The following is a 19,213-nucleotide window of genomic DNA, read 5'->3' on the forward strand; positions in this document are numbered from 1 at the left end:
ATAGGAAAATTAAAATCAAATTAAAGAATGAAACAGTGAGAATATTTAAACCCCTCATTGTGTCTTTCATCTGGGATGTTTGTGTGTCACACAAGCAAGACTTTAGGTTTCAAAGTGTATAGACCTAAAATAATTCTGAAGATATTGAATAAGAAGTAATGAAGCTCACCCACTATGAAATAATAGACTAGACCAGTTCACCATATGATCACTGTGTTTTGCTTCAATAAAAACAAGTTGTCTGCTTGTTCTACTGTTGTTCACACCTCAGATGACTTTGTTGTGTTTTATATGATTATAAGTGAAGCTACAGATTCTTCCACTGCCAAATACATCCTTTGCCCATGAATTGCTTCCTCTGCCAGGAAGCTGCCACTTCCACAGTGCAGCAGGCAGGGCACTGAGTCTGAAGAGGCACCCTGCAGGTTTGTTCTGGAGTGCCTGGGGTGACAGTGAGGAGATCGCTTAGCCCCTCCTTGCACTGCAGGGCAAACTGCAGGTTCCAATTCACCTGTGAATTTGTGAAATGCTGTTGGGCAGCACTTCAGAGGTCAAGAGAAGTGGCTGCTTCATCTTGCCAGTAGGAGAACACAGTTTGCTCTTCTTCACCATTACTATGAAATTTTTATTTTTAGGAATGTTAAAATATTTCCTTTTTGTTTTAAGAATTAGGAATACATTTCAGAATATGTGACAAAATATACTGTAAAAGATTTCTTCAATATTTTCTTTATATATTTCACAAGATGTAAGAAAACCTAGAAACTTCATGATAACCCCAAAGGAAAACATCAAAGCAAAAACTTACCCTCAGTTTTAGCATGCACCTCTTAAACTGTCTGCAGCTTTTATGTATTCACAATCATCAGCTACCCATCAGCTACATCAGCTGCATCATCACATTACCATATCATAACTAGAGTTCGTCAAAATCAGATTATATTTCTATAAATACTGTTGTTTTCACTGTGTGAGATTTCCTTTTTTTTTTTTTTTACTGAAACAGTCAAGACTCTTCTTCTGAAAGGTTTTCAATCAAATTATTTTAGTTTTTGATTTTTCCCTACACATGAAAGATTTATTCAAGAGAGGATTTGCCGTTCACCACTACTGCTAGCTGACATTCCAAACACACCACAGACTCATGAATTTAGAAAAGCCTTTCAACTCTGCAAAGCATGCCCATTCTGGTATGCACCCCTGGAAATACAAGGGTATGTCCATATAACAAAACAAAAAGCTCCCTTAGTCACTGCCAAACTGCATAATTCCAGAATGACAAGCAGTATAGCTGCATTTGCACAGTGCTTGGATTATAAGATTTTACAGCCTTATGATATATCCTTATATACAGGCTTATATACAGTCTCTTTTAGGAACTGACCTCTACACTGTGCTACGTGGTGCCAGGTATTATAACACTAAATGCAATGTTGTATTAGAGGTGTGTATGTAAAGTACACTCTTGAGAAATGAGCATATTAAGCAGCATTCCATACACTTCAGAAAAGAAGGAGTTTGCTGAACTTGTTATTACTGTCATTCTCTAGAGATGTGAGATGAGGCTATGCAACCAGAGAAAGAGGCACATAGCCTTTTATTTAACTGTTTTCATTGGAAGCCTGACATTCACTTTAAATTCTTCATGTAGCTCATGCAATTTAAAACACGTCTTCCACTGTGGAGATAATAAATTGAATTTGAATAGAGACAAGAAGGGAGGATGTATCTGCCTCTAGTCTAGTTGCTGTGGCACTGCTTGGAAGAAGAAGTCTGAGAGTTCTCATCCCTCATCCAAGAACCATTGATGTATTTTCCACAGCAGTTAGCACCAAATAATTCAGAATTTGAAAGCTAGTATTCATTATTCATCTCAACACTGCAAAATATTATTATATTTCTGCAGGCTTAAACAAAAACCTTAAAAACTATTACCTTACCTAATTAGCAACCAAAAGTCTGCAGGCTCATGTTTTCTGGGTCCTCTTTGTAAAGCCAATTACACACATGAAAGTCATGTTGAAAACAAAAAAAGAAACAACAAATACGCATAAATTTTAATGACATGGGCAGACCTCAACCACATGGTGCATTCCACTTTCTCTAGGCAATTGTTGCTATTGCCATCTCACACAGTCTTACTCTCTTCTTGTTCATTTACAGAAGCCTATCTCCAGCTTGTACTTGAGATAGAATACGAGCTACCAAGGTGAACACCTCCTTTGTACGCTTTGCTGACCCAACCAAGACCGGCTGGCAGGTTGCACACAAGCCCCCTCTAACCTGTCTACCACTTATTTAAGATGGCAAAATTACTTAGACTTTGGATATATGCAAATCTTTGCTAGACAACAAGCAGTGGTTTTGCAATTTCGCATCAAAGTTAATTGAACTCCATAGGAAGTAATTATCATCTCCAATGATGCATCTGTCTATTCACAGCTTTGTTATAGCTATAAATGCAAAATTCTTCCAAAACCTTTAGCACTTTAGTAAGTGAAATTAGCTAAAACTCAGAGATAATGGAGGTATTTCTTCCAGCCATATACACATCTGCCTTTCCAAACCAAATCTGTGTTAAAATTATCCTTAGACAAGTGTCCTAGATGTGAAATAACAGATACAAAACTGATCTATGGAGTAAAAAATGAGAGGATGTATAAATCTGTAATGGCCAAAAGCAGTTTAAAAAGAAGTCACACAAGACTTCTGGCTACACGATGATATCAGTGAAACTACTTTGGAACTACTGGTACCCTTAGCTGGATCAGTGAAACTGATACTCTGTCTCATTGGGAAAAAAGTAAGTTTATGAGCTCTCAGGTATACTTTCCCTCTACCTCATTTTATTTAGATTGGTCAAGCTTTCACCTTTAATGATTCTCTGACTAGACATATGCTTTCTGAGCCACTGCTTTTGACAAGCCCTGAAGAAATGTCTAGCTGAAATAGTACAATGGCACTTAGACTATATTCGCCCTTTGGTTTCTTCTGACCCTTCCCTAGCCTACTAGTCTCAGTAGCATTTAGTGATTTGTAGCCCAGTAATAGTCAAGTCTTCATTTATTTCATGCATATGCACTAATTTAAGCTATTTCCCTCCCATATGTTGGACTGATATGCACAGATGCTATTACAGAGTTCTGTGCCACATAAAATCCCAGCTGTAAACCAAAAAAAAAAAAAAAAAAATTAACTCATCTTCCAGAAGAGCAAAACAATAGAAAATAAGCCTATAAGGAACTGCATAAACATAAACAGACCCAGACAACATCTGACAGACACAGCTCAGGGATTGAAGATGAAAGACAACAGAAAAGAAGGATAAGTATTAAAATATTTCAGACAGTGATAGTAATTAATTAAAAAACACTAATCTCTACAAAAGAGCAGTCAATAGAATACTTTTGATAGTTCTTTGAATCACAAGCAAACTCTTAATCGCAAAGGTTTTTCAAAATCCTGGATTAAGGGATTTTTTATTCCGGAGTGAAGGAATGCAAATATCACAAAAGAGGTACTCTATAGGGCAAAGTGACTAACTGGAAAAAATCCCCAAACTTTTTGCAAATTCCTTCTAGTATTTTGTCACCAACATTCCCCTTTCCATTTTTGAGAAACTATCTATGTTCCTAAATTTGTTGACAGTAAGTCTAAAACCACAGCTGAAATGTCCTCAGTCCTAAACTTGAATTCATTGCAAAAGGAAATTAATTTTCTCTTCAGAAATAACTTTCTTTAATTTTATAATCTTGATGTTACCACCAAAGCTTGAAAACCACTGCTGACAGTCCCAAGAAGCACAGAGCATCCAGGGTAGATTCTCAAAATTTATACTAGTTATCAACAGATTTTGGTGCCTAACTGCCAATTGTGCCAAAACCTCATGTTTTTTAATACTCAAGCCCTAAAACTCAAAGTGCTCATTACTTTCTAATTGAAATTTTAATTATTGGATGATTAGAACTTCAACTGGAAGCAGCTGTTGGAGATCTATCTAGTCCACAAGATTATATAACTCTAAACAACATCTTAATTGATAAATTAGGATTTCTTAGAAAATTAGCTTTTTTTAGAGCACACAGAAATGTGCTTTGCAATAACATTTCATATTCTGAGAACACAGGGAGTCAGAAGGTCAAGTTTGAGAAGCAAGGTAATCTTGGTTCACTTACAAATCTACTTTTAAGAAGATTAATTTGAGACACATGCTGGTTGTGACTTTCATCAAGTCTACATTTGACAAAATGGCCTGGATAACAACAGTTGTTAAGATAGGAATGGGACTGTCAACAGCAGAGGTGAATCAAACACCCAAAATTGTCTGGGAGCGCATTTGCCCAAAACCAGTTATGCTAAAGAGGAAGACAACCATCAATCAGATAAAATAGTAAACGAGGACTTACAGAGAGGCTCTTGAAACAAATAAGGAGTTAGCCTGAAAAGACTTATAAAAGCATAACGGGAGAAGAGATCTTGGAGCAGAAAGAGCAGGAGTCCAGTCCTGGTTTGACACTGTCAGAAGTCACACACACACTGCTTTGGGGACCTCTGCCTTGGCCAGACTTGGCCACCTCCCTGTTGCGTGCCGAACACAACAAGTAGCCTCTACACTCCAGCGAGGACATCAACCACATAGGGTGCAACAAGCAGGGCCCCACAGCTGGGGTGAGCAGGGCAACCCCTGGGGCACTGTCCCACCAGCCAGGGCATTTGTGGGTTGTAGGCAGCAGCACAAGTGACCATAAAAGCTGGAGCACCCACAGTCCCAGCAGGCGCACGCAACTAGGGGAACCCACAGGCCCAGAAAGGGTCTGTGCGCCTGTAACCCATGCTGCCTGTGGGGTGGGGGTGCCTCTGTGTGTGTGTGTGTGTGTGTCCCTCTGCCTGCCTGTGAGAGAGAGAGACAAAACTTTTGGAGATTGGTTATAAAGGCTGTTTATTACCATTTCTTAGCAGCTAGCACTGTGGTCTATCTATCTATCTGTTGTATTACTTATATTCATCCTGAAAGTATATTTTGCTGAGTGCTAGCTAATTGCATGTCATTAATGAAGCAATAAACCATTTTGATCCCAATTTAGTTTAACTACATGAACTGAGCAGCTTTTCTTTGTGATAGTTGGGCTAATGTATTTTAAGCCCATATATTTAAAGATAAACTAGATAGAAAGTTCTAAGGAAAAATCAGATGGGAATTGAAAGTGAGACAAAAAGTCTAGACTAAGTATTTTTGGCACATTTATCATTGGTCTCTACATGCCCGTTCTTCTCCATTTCGTTACGGATATTTCACTGCCTCGTACTGAAGATTTATGAACAGGTTACAGAGTCAGGAAAGTCAGTGATTTAAGCCAAAAGTTTATTCTGTAGTTGAGGAAAATTACGTTTGTTTTGAACTAATTAAGCAAAAGTGTGCGGTCTCAATCTTGAAACTCACAGCCATAAAGAGCATGTCCTTCAAGTTTGAAAATGCCTGAACCCATTTAAAAAAAAAAAAAGAAAAAGAAATCCTGAGCAGAAACAATAAATCTAAGAAATAATGGTTCCTAATATAAAAAGGATTTTTAAGTTTCATCGCATTGTAAGGAATTAGATTCCTAATTCAAAGTTTATGTAGAACAAAGGGTGACAAAACAAAGTCAGGGGTTACTCTGCAGAAGGTCCAACCCCCAGCTATTTATAACATATTGCTACTCCCTCTTCCCACCCTCAGAAGGATGAACTGCTTAAGCAGAATGCAGCCTAATGAAAGTTAAAGAGGAAAAATACTGCTGTAGCATTACCTAACTTTCAAACTTTTTTTCTCCCCTAAAGGGGTTTTAAAATAACTGTCCCTTGTGATAAATTGCTAAAAATTATAGGATATAGAAACATGTCAATATGAACAATATATGTACATATGTATTTTAACTATGTACCATTTGCTTTTGGGGCTCAAAAATGTATAGCTGGACTACTTTATGAGTTTTACTTGATTGTAGTCATCTGAGCAATGCTCTGTTGAAATTTAGATGTGCAAGGTTTCTTTATTACTGTCATGTAATGCTTACACAGAGAAAAAGCAGTTAATACAATTTGTGCACCAAAATTGTATATAAAGAAGAGGACCTTTATCCAGAGATTCTGTAAAACACAAGGTTTCTGTAAAAAAAAAAAATAAAATAATAAAACCACTTTATGAGTTAGAGCAAATAAACATAACACCATGTATCCTGAGACTGTGACACTCTTTGGTCATTCACTACCAAAAAGAAAGAACACAGGTTCAGCATTCTTCACTAAGCTGCTTTAGCTTCATACCCTGTGTGTTTGGGACTGTAAGAATATACAGGATTACATGCACCACCATTCAGAGATTCCAGAAACAACACAGTTATGATAGTGCAATATTCTCAACCCCATTAGAAAGAGAAGCCAAGGAGGAACATTTGTAAACCTTCAGGTGGGGCTTTCTCTTGGAAGTGAAAAATCTCCAGTTCTGTTGCTATCCCATGAACAGGCTGTCACCATGACATATACATGTTATACCAAAGAGTCATTGGGCATAAAATAAGACTTTATAAAATGACAGTAGGATCAAAATTCATCACTTCTGACTGAGTAATATGGTCAGGGCTACAGACCAGTAGGTTCTCACAGAACCTTGTATTTCCATTTGAAATTGCATTGCTCGAAAATTGGAGAAAGCTAAACATCTGAACCTGATATAGTCTATACCTAGGTGTTCAGGGAAATGCCTTGGAAAGAAAGGACCTTTTCAGGTATCCATCTCCTACATCTAGGTCAAACACACTCAATACTTTTTTTATCATAAATGAAGAAGACTTATCTCCTTTAGGAGCTCATTTTTAAAGTAAGAGGAAGGAGAGGAAAGACTCAAGCTCATAGGAAGGTTATTCTATTGGAAAATAAAATAACAATATGTAGGAACAATCCAGCTAGATAGCAGATGAGGCATCTGAACTCCCAAGACAATGTTTGTATATTCAAAGAGGTGAGAAGGGCCATAAGGGATGTAGAAACTACCTCTCAAATAAGTTGGATAAGAATAGAAGAATAGAGTTTGGAAAATAAAGGACTTTAAGATAAGAAATTAGTTATCATGCTTCATTATTAGGATCTTCAGTAAACGTAACAGAAAAATACTAGAATTACTGACTTTGTGGTCAAAGCATATAAGCCAAGTTAACTATGAAGAAAAAAATATACTTCTCTTAATAAACCTCAGTGCAGATTAGGTTGTAAATTTCCTTCCATTTATTCCTCAGTCTGGTCTGAATAGAGGTTTATCCCAAAGAACTACATAACTTTAAGATACTTAGAGACATGATGACCCATATAACAAAAACGTGGATCACTCTTGCAGAATCTGACCCAGCAAATTTCTCATGGAAAACCTCTAGGATAACAAAAGGTGTTACCGCTACGCAAGCTGTATACGCTTGTTTGAGAACTAAAATTCCAGAAGCATTACAATAAACAACAATAATGAGCAAAGATCTCTACCTTATGGCAAGGTAAAAGGGAGCACCCAAAACTTAAGGATTATGAGCAAATTTGTGAGCCTTAGGAATTTAGAAGGAAAGAAGAAAATATGTCTTAGTAAAACTGACAGGTGAAATTATATACAAGATAATACACCTGCCCCTTTTGTCTTTCAAGCTCGATATGTGTTTATTTGCTGCGTGCTTGCTTTGGACACTAAAGTAACTAGGCTACTTTTTGAACAATTTTTCTTACCTGGGTGTTCCACACTGATTAAGAATTAGATCTATGAACTCAAGAGCCATTCCTCCATCTTCCTTTATTTTGCACAGCAAAATTTTCTCACAATAACAAAAATTCCTCTCAATCATGATTAACGTTCCGGACAGTTTTTATACAATGTTTGCTTATGCTATTTGCTTTCAGAATATGCTTGAAATCTTCTCTTTGCAACGATGTAAGGGGCAAAAGTCCACCATGGCTTCCATCCTCCTTTTCACCATGTATGTTAGCTGCCTATTATCCCATTAATTGCATAGCAGGAGAGTTTCATCTTTAAAATCTGTGAGGGATAGAATGCAGAACTTATTCCTACACTCAAAACCTTGTATCGTTTGTGCGAAGCCAGCTAGGTGAAAAGCTGGAAGCAAAGAGCAGATTTTCCTCAATTTCTTCTTGAAATAACTCTAGTTAAGACCAAACCAGCCATTTTACCCATGCTGAGTGAACTGTCCAACTCTAATTTTTCCAGAGAGACAACAAAGCTCTGCAAATTGCTTGATTTCTGTTACATGCACCAGCATCCAGAATTGCTGTGTGTCTTCTTCTGTCTCCGTTGGGTAATAATTCCTAAATACTCTGTTTTAAGTATCATCAGCAATAGGAAGTCAGGGAAGCTATTCCTCACTACTTCAAAAAAGAAACAGAGAACATTGAGAAACTAAACAAAACTTCACAGTATGTGGTATAGAAAAAGGAAGACCATAAGCAGGACACAAGAGTCAGAAAAGGCACACAAGCAAACAAACAAAATCTTAGTTTAATCCCCTTCCTTCACATCATCACTTCAAAATGAATTGAAAGATTCCCAGCTTGAGCATATCCAGTACGATAATTTGTCTATTGTTCCCAAATATAAATAAAACAAACTGGAACAACATAAATGTTTGCAGAAGCCAGTTTTAAATAGGCAAAAGCAAGAACAGTAGAAGGATATCATCACAATTTTTTTTTTTTCCATAGGAATTTACTATAGAGAAAGATTTTTTCAAAATAAAGTGATCATCAAGAGACAGATCTTCATCAAATGTACATTCCACTCAGAAAGGAGAATTGATATCTTCCTAAGGGGAATAAAATATGAAAAACAAAAACATACAAAATAAAGAACTATTAAGCAGAACCAGATGCTTCTCAGAATACCTAAAACAAATTCAGAGACAGCAAACATAACTATATGGTTATCTATTTCTTATACTTTCTGTCTCACTTTTGTTTAAAAACAAAACACAGAATAAAAATTATAAGCCTAGCACTCCAGTTGTATTATCAGAGCATTACAAGATACTTAAATTTGAAGAGATATCTTCTATCTCTTCTACAACTAATGCCTTCAATCTTCTGAAAGAAATACTGAAATCCAGACAAAAGAAATTAAAAAGGATCAGGGGAAAGATAAGAAAATTCATCTGATGAGAACATGGAAGACAGTAAGCATCCTGAAACAGTCAATGGGATCACTGAGGTGAAAGACAATCTCATCATATATCCCAAGTCCACTATAAGAGTTTACGTCAGATTTGGGCAGTTTCTTAAATAAGTCATGCTGAGTCAACTCAGTTCTCCATCCCTTAAATCAGAATAATAAATGCCACCATTTCAGGGGTTACAATAATTAGAATAAGATAATTAATTTTGTGAAAGTACTTGGGAGCTACAAAGTAACACAAGGCATTGTTGTTTTTAAGCGTGCAGTTTTTAAGCAAGCAGTCTACCAGAATGCAGTACAAACGGTTTACTATTAGAATAGATGAATGAGGAATAAGATGACAAAAATGGGGGACATTAGAGCATTCAAATAGCTATGGGGACAAGAATGTCTAAATTAACTAAATATGAAAAGCAATACAGATCAGCAAGCAAAGTCAGTGGGGATCATTTGGAGATTTATAAAAATAAAACATTACCCATGTGTTCATACACCCGCTCTCCAAAGTTACAGACACGGTAACACTTCCATTCAGGAAGCAGATTCCTCGTATCTCCTGACAACACCCTACAAATGCAAATAAAAGCAAATAGCAGTGCAGCACTTACTCGCATAGTACTATAAGATTAAAAGGCACTCAGATTTTTCAGTGCATACCTGAGAAAGAGTGTATCTTCCATAAATTATAGAAAGCAAAGGTAGAATCAGATTCACTTGTGTACCTTGGCTGCCTTGTGCCACCCAGTGGTATAGAAGTAATACACCCTTCAGCCCAGCTGCAAAAACAGTTGTTTGTAAATGATGAACACTTTGGGGCCTATCTGAAATAAATACATACATACCTACATACATACATAAAAACCAGGTAGCCTTAATGCTGGTGGTAACATTAAGGCATACTGCATACATCTCCCACTCTGTTCTAATTCAGAGACAAAGGGCAGGTCCTACATCACCTCCCACCTGATTTCTAAGACCCCTCATTCCATTTTTGCACAACAATTTTGGGGAACTTACAAGGTTCAGAAAGAAAAATATATGACAGATGCCTCACCCACAGCACCTTTCATAGGCAGGCTGAGACAGCCTCTGAGAAGTACAAATGTAGTGAAGTTAATGAAAACTTACGGTTACATTCCAAAAAATCTTAGTCTGTTGGTATACATTATACTTCAAAGATTAATACAGCTATGGTTTAACTGTGAATGTCTGATTTTCACACAAAGCTTTGGCCTACTTTCTAAAGAACTTTATCTGACCATAGACAGAATATAAGATTTGAGCTCTCTTCAAAATCTGACTTGACAGTGTTACTTTTAGAAAGAAAAATATAAACAGAATTAGCTTATTTACAGTTTGAAAAAAACTCCAATCACATGTAAAGTAAGATCCATTCAAATGAGTAGGGTGCGACTAAAGAACTGCAACAACAGTATCATGGGAAAGGACAAAAAGCAGAGTAGCGAACCAGCAAAGGGAGGATTCACGATACCTCTTCTAACAGCATTTAATAAATCTTGTGTAGTTATTTTCTGTGGAAAAGAAGGAGGAGCAATTGCAGAGGCAGTAGAAGAGGTGAGTCGTCCGATAAGAGTGGCCGCATAAGTAGAAACAGAAATGAAGAAACAGATCTTACTGGTTTTCAGTTCTTTATAATCAACTAATTTGGATTTTTGTCAGATATCCTGTCAAGATAATCGACCCTATTTTTAGTAAACAGGAAGTCTGGCTCTAGCAGTGGAGTTTTCCTAACTCTGAATGCAACCTGCTCTGGGTGTTAATTACTTACCTTATTCTTCCGCTAGAGAAGGGGAGAGAGAAGACACGAGTGAGTAGTCTTTTCACAATTTAATTAAAGTAAATTCTCTCTAATGCAAACAGTTTACCACAGCTGCAAATGTAACCCCAGAGACAAACACAAGGAAAGAAAAAGAAACAATCTGATGGTAGGAAGCTAAACAAAAACTAAATTTTCTCTGTGTTTCCTCTAAGCCTATTTGCCTCTCTCTCTCTCCCGCCTCTGCTACCTTTGTACCCCGTATGTCCCCATTCTTGATGAACAGTCCGAAAAGATTTTGCAGTCTGGGTGTCCAGAGGACTAGGTACAGTCAACTTGTGGATGCTAGCGCTGGTATCCACAACTTCCTTCAGCAGTGCCATATGAGAAAGGTGGAATTTGCAATGAGGAAGAGACTCGGGGATTACACAAATCCTGCTTACCAATGACCCTTTTAAACAAATGGCACGTCAAAGCAGAAAATAAAACAGGCTACATATCTTACTGCCTCTGTATATAACTACACTTCTGTTAGGTTGATCTGTACTGGTATAATGTAGGCCGTGCACTAGAATAATTTCAGCTCAGGGAATTATTTTCCTCTCTGCCAAAGTATTAACCATCAAGTGTATTTTAATACTTAAATTTTTCTTACAGTCTCTTACACATTCACATTTATTACCATAGTCGGTACTGTCTTTAATTATCCTATTAATCTCAGGCATAGTAGTTTTATGTAAACATGTTGCTACAATACATGTTGTAACTGGGGATAGGTGCTATCAGTCAGAGGCATCAGGTTTGGCTGTGACTTATTTTAACCCAACTTATCTATTTTTTGCAGTTATTTGTCATAGCATACTGATTTCTATGTATCACTTGACAAAAATTGTGTGATACATAATATTGAACTCAGAATAATTCCCTACTAATTCTATCGTCTATAATTTTTCTTATTATGCCCATAATTATAATGAGCTTCTAGTCAAGTTAAGCCCTAGCGTACTCTGTTTACTATTAAAGTTAGGAAAACAATAAAAAAACTTATGAAATACATGTGGCTGTCTTTATAAATTTAGCTACTTATTAGTGATAACTGCAGCCTCAGGCAAAGCATCCACTTCTCTGTACTCTTAATCCAAACCACGTTTCAAACGCCTTGAACACTAAGTGGAACAAATGTAACAAGAGGCAGGAAAATCTCTCTGTCGCACAAACTTATTTGAAACCTCACGCTGAAATCTGCTGTGTCCTAAGGTATCTCCACACAATGGAATAATTAACAGAAATTAATAAATCACAAAGATTTCTTCGTGACAGCTTTTGGACTTGCATTAGGAGAAATTCTATAAATAGGTTCTCCTTCCCAGTCTGTCTTTTTCATGGGTCAATTAACTTTTTCTCCTCTCCTCCACACGAACCCCTCACTTGAATTTCTAAGCGATTTTTTCAGTTCTGATTCTCACTGTACCACCAGGAATACCTATTTCCTCCCTAACCAAAGATAAAATATTCTTTTTAAAGCTTCTGAACACAAGCAAATTGCCTTTCCACACTGCAAATGGCCAAGCTTCCTGGAATGGTATCTTTTTGTTTTTGCCTCTTATTTTCCTGGAAGGCAAGTCATCACACTACATAAACATCCAGTGGATTCAACGAATTCTTGCTCTTCCACATTAGCGATGTCCTCTTTTAAACGAAGATATAAAATCCCCGTGATGGAAATTTCTACAAATGAAATCCTTGTAGCCCAGTCAGTATGATTTTTGCCATTACCGGGGGAGGCGGCGGCAGGCTCCGGTGCGCCCTGCCGGTGCAGCGTCTCCGGCGGCATGGCAGCGGGCTTGCCATGTCCGGAGCTGGGCTGGGCTGGGCTCTGGACTGACCAGGCGCCTCGTGGCCGAGTGCCCGTTGCCCAGCCTGCCGGAGCTGCAGCTCGGTGAGCGCCGCAGGGGAAGGTCTGACAGCCCCAGGCAGCCCCTGCCCTGCAAACAGCCCCCGGGGCCGAGGCTGTGGGGCAGCTCTCACCCCTTTGCCGGGGAGCTGTCAGTGACCGGGGCCCTGGCAGGCCTGCACTGCCCCCCGCCCCCGGCCCAGGAGCCCCATTTCAGCTCCTGCCAGGCCCCCAGGCGCCTCTCAGCTGCCTCGGGGCAGCCTCATCCCAGCCCCAGACCTGGCTCCCTCCCTGGGCTCCTGGGGGGGACCTCAGGCCCTGTCTGGGCTCGTGGTACCTGTCGGTATCTGTCGCCGTCACCGCGCTGGCCGGGGAGGGCACGGCCTGGCCTGCACCGGCACCGCCCGGGGCAGCAGCCACATCCGCCCGTTTCTTTCCTTTCTCCCTTTTGCACCTTCACAGTATCAAGAAAACGACTTGCTGTTCAAAGGCTGTTACCCATTTAAAGAGATGAGGAGCGTTTTACAAGCTGCAGCTACGCAGCCGGGCTCTCGGTTCAAGCTGTAGGTGGGGCGGTGGTTCACAGACCGAAGATCTCAGCGGTGGCAAGCGGAGCCACCAGGCCGACAGAAATCCAGCTGCCGACATCGGTATTCGAGACCGCAGAGCTGGTGAAAGCAGCAGTTGTGGCAGGAAGGGACTGGAAATGGATGCTGTGACAGTTTTTGCTCTAGAGAGTCTCTGTTCGAACCGGAGTCGCAAGGAGAACGGCTGCTGTTTTGCAAGTATGTGAAACAGGGTCGTCCAGCCTCTAACTTACCTCCTTTCCACTGCTTGGTTACCAGTCCTGCCATTAAGGGAAAACGAACGCCCCCACAGCAAACAAAGTTTATCTAACCTGGAATAGGGCTCAAGCTCATTGATGCCTATTAAAGGCACCTACTAAACAAACCACTTCTTTTTACCAGTACCGCTATTTTCAGTTGCTTCCAGTTCGACTTGTTAACTTGAAGACTTCTAGGTTATGACCAGATGGGCAATTTAGCTCAGTCTACTTCGTTTGCAGAATTCCTCCGTGTGCATCTCGTTATGTGCACTAGACAACCATAGTCTCTTTATGGGTGGAAGTATTCCTTTAAAGAGTTTCTCTCTTGTTGGACTATAAATCTCCTGCCACGCTGTCACTATGGGTTTATGTTGTTAGAATATGCGTCTTTGGTTTATGAGGCCTCAAGAGCTTGCTACAACTTTCACAGAGACTGCCTTGGGGGGTGAACATTGCCAGCCGAAATCATCAGGCTGTAAGAGCTACGGGGCAGCCTGACTAAGCAACTTTAACTGGTGCAAGGCATCCTTTTGCAATCTGTCTGGAGTCATCACAGTTCACGCGCTAACACAAACCTGTATCAGTCGCAGGAGCAGACTTACGCAGCTGTAAAAGCATTACACAGGTAATCCTTGGGGACTACAGGAAGGAAAACTAGTCGGTCGCACAGGTTTCTAAGCGCTCCCCCATCATCATTAGAAGAAATGTAATAGTCTGTTCTAGTGAATGATTACGTATGCTGAAAGCAGAGCTCTTCAGCAAGAGAGAAAGGCAGACCCATGCAGAGCAGATAGGAGCCTGGCATTTTAAGGTGCTCACCTCGGATTTAAGAGAACAACAGAAAAGACACCTAAGCCTTGATTTCTCACACAAAAGGTAGTGGCCCAACCAGGCTACACGTTATTCTAGCTCTTTTCTTTTCCTGCAGAATTTAATAAAGTTTTGGTTTTGTACAGTTACAGGAAAGGATGACATTTGAAAGCTTGCAGTGATTCTTCTCAATTAGGGTAAATAATTTCTCTAACTCTGCTGGAAACAAGCTGAAAAAACTGCAAGATTCATACAGAAGGCAGCAGTGTTTAACTGAAAATGGTAAACGGTTGAGCAGCTAAATAGGATCACTGTTTTAGCAGCTGATCTCTACTGCTATTTAAAAAAGATAAATTGTTCATGTTCAGTTCGTAATAGTGAACTGAATCAGTTCGTCAGTTCATTCATCAGTTCATCTGACAATCAAGTTGTCAAAAAGACCTGAGTAGAAACCGAAGCACAGCTGAGATACTTCAGTGCCTACGATATAACACTCAGTACATGGAGACAGCTTGATTCCACTAAGACCCATGGGAAATTTGCTGAGGTCTCAGTAGAGGTGGAATTTTACCCCAAGTTCTAAGCAAACCTCGTCTTCTTCTAGATCAGTACTTATCACATATTCAGTGTGTACAGCTTCCTCTCCAAAAAGATTGGATGTTTATTTGATATTGAGCGCACGTTTTTCCTCTCTTAAATGGTAATCAATAATTGCCCAGGAGACAGAGATGATTCAAGAGATGGAATTTAGTACAGAGAATCTAATGGGAGAGTTTGCGCTGTCCCAGGATGTTTGCAGAAAATGTTCGTATAGCTGATTCTCTAAGTAAACCTCTCAGTTTATAATTTTAAAACATTCCCATTTCCTCTGACTGTGCATACCTCAATTTCTTTGGAGGGCATGCTATTACTATAACATGAATTACATATGAGTTTTTAATTGAAACTGTAATGGAAGTTTTAATATTCTGAATGTATAAAAATCTCAAAATTAACATGCGATCAGTGACACTTGTAAGCCTCTGGCCAAAGCACTGTAGTCACATCCCTTCCTATCTTCCTTTGCCTTCATTTCTTTTCTTCCTATTACAATGTAATGTAAAGATAAGCTAATATTAATTTACAATGGAGTATTTCTGTGTTAGAGATTATTTGCATTCATTTGCTTGTCCTGATTTATGTTCATGTCTTTCTACACTTTATACCAATGGCCCTTGTGGGTCATAGGTATGTTAAACAAATGAATACAGTACAAAAGCGATAGGTAGGCGGCACATTAAAGTTTAAGTGATTCCTCTTGCTGTATTTGCAGATCGAAGGCAAGTAGGAAAAAAGAGAGCTATATGCAGGTAGATTGGAGAGGGAACAGAGAGCAATCGTGGGCTACTGCAAAATTCTGCCACAGGAGGTCAAGCATCTTCCTTATATGATAATTAAACAATTTTTTTAAGTCAATCCTACTGTATATTAAATAGTATACACACAGAAACAAATGTGTGCTTAATCGTGTCTATCATCTTTCCTTAGGTCCACTAGTTTTTGATGGTATCTTTAACATTTCCAGTAATTCTACTGCACCCTCCTTTTTCAGGCTTCATATTTTATAGCTTTTCTCCTTGAGAAAATTTAAAAGTTCGGCAAGAATTGCCTGCTTAATTACTTTAATTATTACCTTATGTCTCTTAGTTTTATAAAGTATTGACTTTTAATCATAGCTTCAATTATAATATGACTCTATGGCATATTATGAAGTGGAAGAAGGAGGTTAAAATAAAATCATTTTTTAGGAACTTACAAACTCATTTACATTCACAGGTTTGCACTTTCCTATTTTTCATATCAAACAGAAGATACTTTGATATTCACTGCTGACAGCCTGTCAAGGTTAGAGACAGACAGAGAGCGTGGGACATAGGTACCTGAATGTCTTTGGGAGTTGGGCAGTATGAGCTTCAGAAGCTTGATGAGCTTCAGAAGCTTGATGAGCTTCAGAAGATTTAGCTGAGGCAGTTTAAGTCGTGCCTGCACCAGAATGTCTTCTCTGATCCTCGTCAGAGCCTACTATCTCTGCAGCAAAGAGTACATGTCCGTTGCCCAGCTGCCAAAGCTCAGTCTCATGTTTAAGTTTAAAATCTCTGAGCGCTTTTTCACCTCTTATGGGACCTCTGAGGAAAGCACCTTACAAGACTGAGGAGGTTCAGAAATGTAGTAAACTAAAAGAGGTGGCCAGGAGCATCCATCATGAAACGTTCAGTCCTCAAGTTCTCCCCTGCTGTTCTGCTCGTGCCACAGAAATTCTGCCTAGCACTTTCCTGGGGGACTTATCTTCCCGTGACTTGGCTTTCATAATTTGTCTCTTTGAATGAGGCCCTTGCAGCTCAGTGGGGAGAAAACCTGCAAAGTTTTTCAGTCATCAGTAGTGTGTTGGGTATAAAGCAGCCTTTCATTAATTTTACACGCTTTCGTTAAGTCCATCATATCCCATGGAGGGAGACATGAATATCTGACAAATTAAACTAAACTAATTCTTACCACCAGGCAAGATCTGGATGGAGCGCAGAATATGCTCTAGTCTGCTAAAGTGCAAAATTAGAGGGTCAATTACCAGAGTTAGGACAAAAGAAACAAAGAATAAAAATGGGCTATTGCTATTTGAATTAATTTCCAGTGTATCTTCTGTATTTTACTGAGCTAAGGCCTGACAGGGACAAGGACCGATAAGGACTGGTCCAGATTCTTAGAGCTGTATGTCATTTTCTCAGAGTAGTGGCTTTTTTGTAGTATAATTCCCAAGTGGGAATCTCTGATTTGGAGGCACTCTTTCCTATGAACTTCTTCATACAGGGAGAACTCCACTGTGCATAAAGCACCCTGGGGACGTCCTGTAACTTAGAGTATTCATAATTTATTTTAATTGGAATATTAACTTCTGTTCCTTTTATGAATGTAAAGCTGTCTGACATAGCATAGATTTTTCAGAGAAGAGAGGTTTCTGAAATGCCATCTTAATGTTGGGAAGCCAGACATTGTTAGCATTCAACTAATTAGACATCCACTCAGACATAAAAATGTATCGTCGTTTGATAAATGTGTTAGTGAAGAAGAGCTGCATCATATCTGAGTTTATCCAAGTTCAGGTACATTAACTTTCTTTAATATTTAACTTTAGAACCAATTATACAAAAAAATTAAAGATAAATGTAAAGACAGCTTTTTGCTTACTATAGCTTGATTAAATACAGCAGATAACATGATGAACCTGCATAGAACCACAGCTGTGGCCTGCCACATTGGAAGACCTCTCACAGCAGGTATATCTCATCTTAAACCCTGAAAAACTATTTTTAAGGGATCGCTAGCACTGAGCTAAATCAAAGCACAGACAAATAAGCCTCAGACAGATTTTACAAACTACCTGACTATTAGCACTGCCAGTGCTCCAACTCTAGACCTCCCCTGAGCAGAGGCCGATTACCAACTAAATGGTGTCAGTCTGTGAGGTTTTGTGATGTAGATTAATAGAATCCTGAGTGTAACAATCAAACTCACTTTCACTTCAGTTGTTATCACAGTACCACTGAAAGGCCAAGACACTTTCTCCGCTGTATTACATACTCCCAACTCTCTCAAGAGATTTTTCACTCTCTGTAGCAAAAATAAAATGTGTTAAAGGTGGATCTTTAAGGCTGTAGCTTCAAAATCTGCGCTTGAGGTTACAAACAGACTATATGCTTTTACATACACTTTTCCTTACTTATCGTTCAAATTGCGGTCATATAGTCAGGGTGGGGTCAGTAGTGATTTGGTATGGTTTTTAGGATTTTTAAATTCACCATGCAAACCCCACCATTTCCTCAACAAATAATAAAACGTGCACTAAGGCACAAGTTAAACAACATACATTTCTGAGAATAATTTGAACTTTAAGAGATCAAACAGTGTTTATCTGTTGAAAATGTGTTCATGTAGGCTTCCTAAAGCACTTGCTGAAGCGCAGTGCTCCCGAAGTTCCTCCAGTAGATTCATACGTACTAAAGAATGCATATTATATGCATTTTGATTATATTTGATTATACCAGAATAGGGAATGCATTTTCCTTTTAATTTGAATGCTCCTTAATGAATCAGATTGATACGTAATCCAGCCAGAGGTCCCTGATTTCCCTGCATTCCTGTAGAAGAAATACATATGTCAGGCATCATTGATAATTACCATCATGTAGACAGTGACATTAATGCACTGCTCAATAGCTCTTATAGGATAGCATTTGTAATTGCAACAAGGTATTAAGATTTAAATTGCCCATGATTCTTAACTACAAAAAACAGCTGAGGAGCCTGATAGAATGAAAAGTAACTTAGAGGATATACTTATACTTCCAATTTCCATATAGCTTACCATAAAAAGATGCCTTACATTGTAACTCCAGGTCCCTGAGGAGTAGATAAGTTTATATTGGTTAGTTTATTCTGCTGGAAGAAATTTTATTTCAATAGTATTTAGCGGCTCTAGAAAGTTAAAAAGGGAGATCTGAGGAAAGTAGGCAAAGAATTATCACAGTTACACTTTTCTGCCCTGGCAAGAAGGGAAAGCTAATGGTAGCAAGGCCTAAAAGGATGCTATGCATGTAAACAATTTGGAAATGCTGAAATAACAGCTTGTAATCACAATGTGAGCCAAAAGATACTTTCTAATTTTTATTTGTTGTT

The sequence above is a fragment of the Struthio camelus genome, chromosome 1 (assembly GCF_040807025.1).
Source record: "Struthio camelus isolate bStrCam1 chromosome 1, bStrCam1.hap1, whole genome shotgun sequence".
NCBI lineage: Eukaryota > Metazoa > Chordata > Aves > Struthioniformes > Struthionidae > Struthio > Struthio camelus.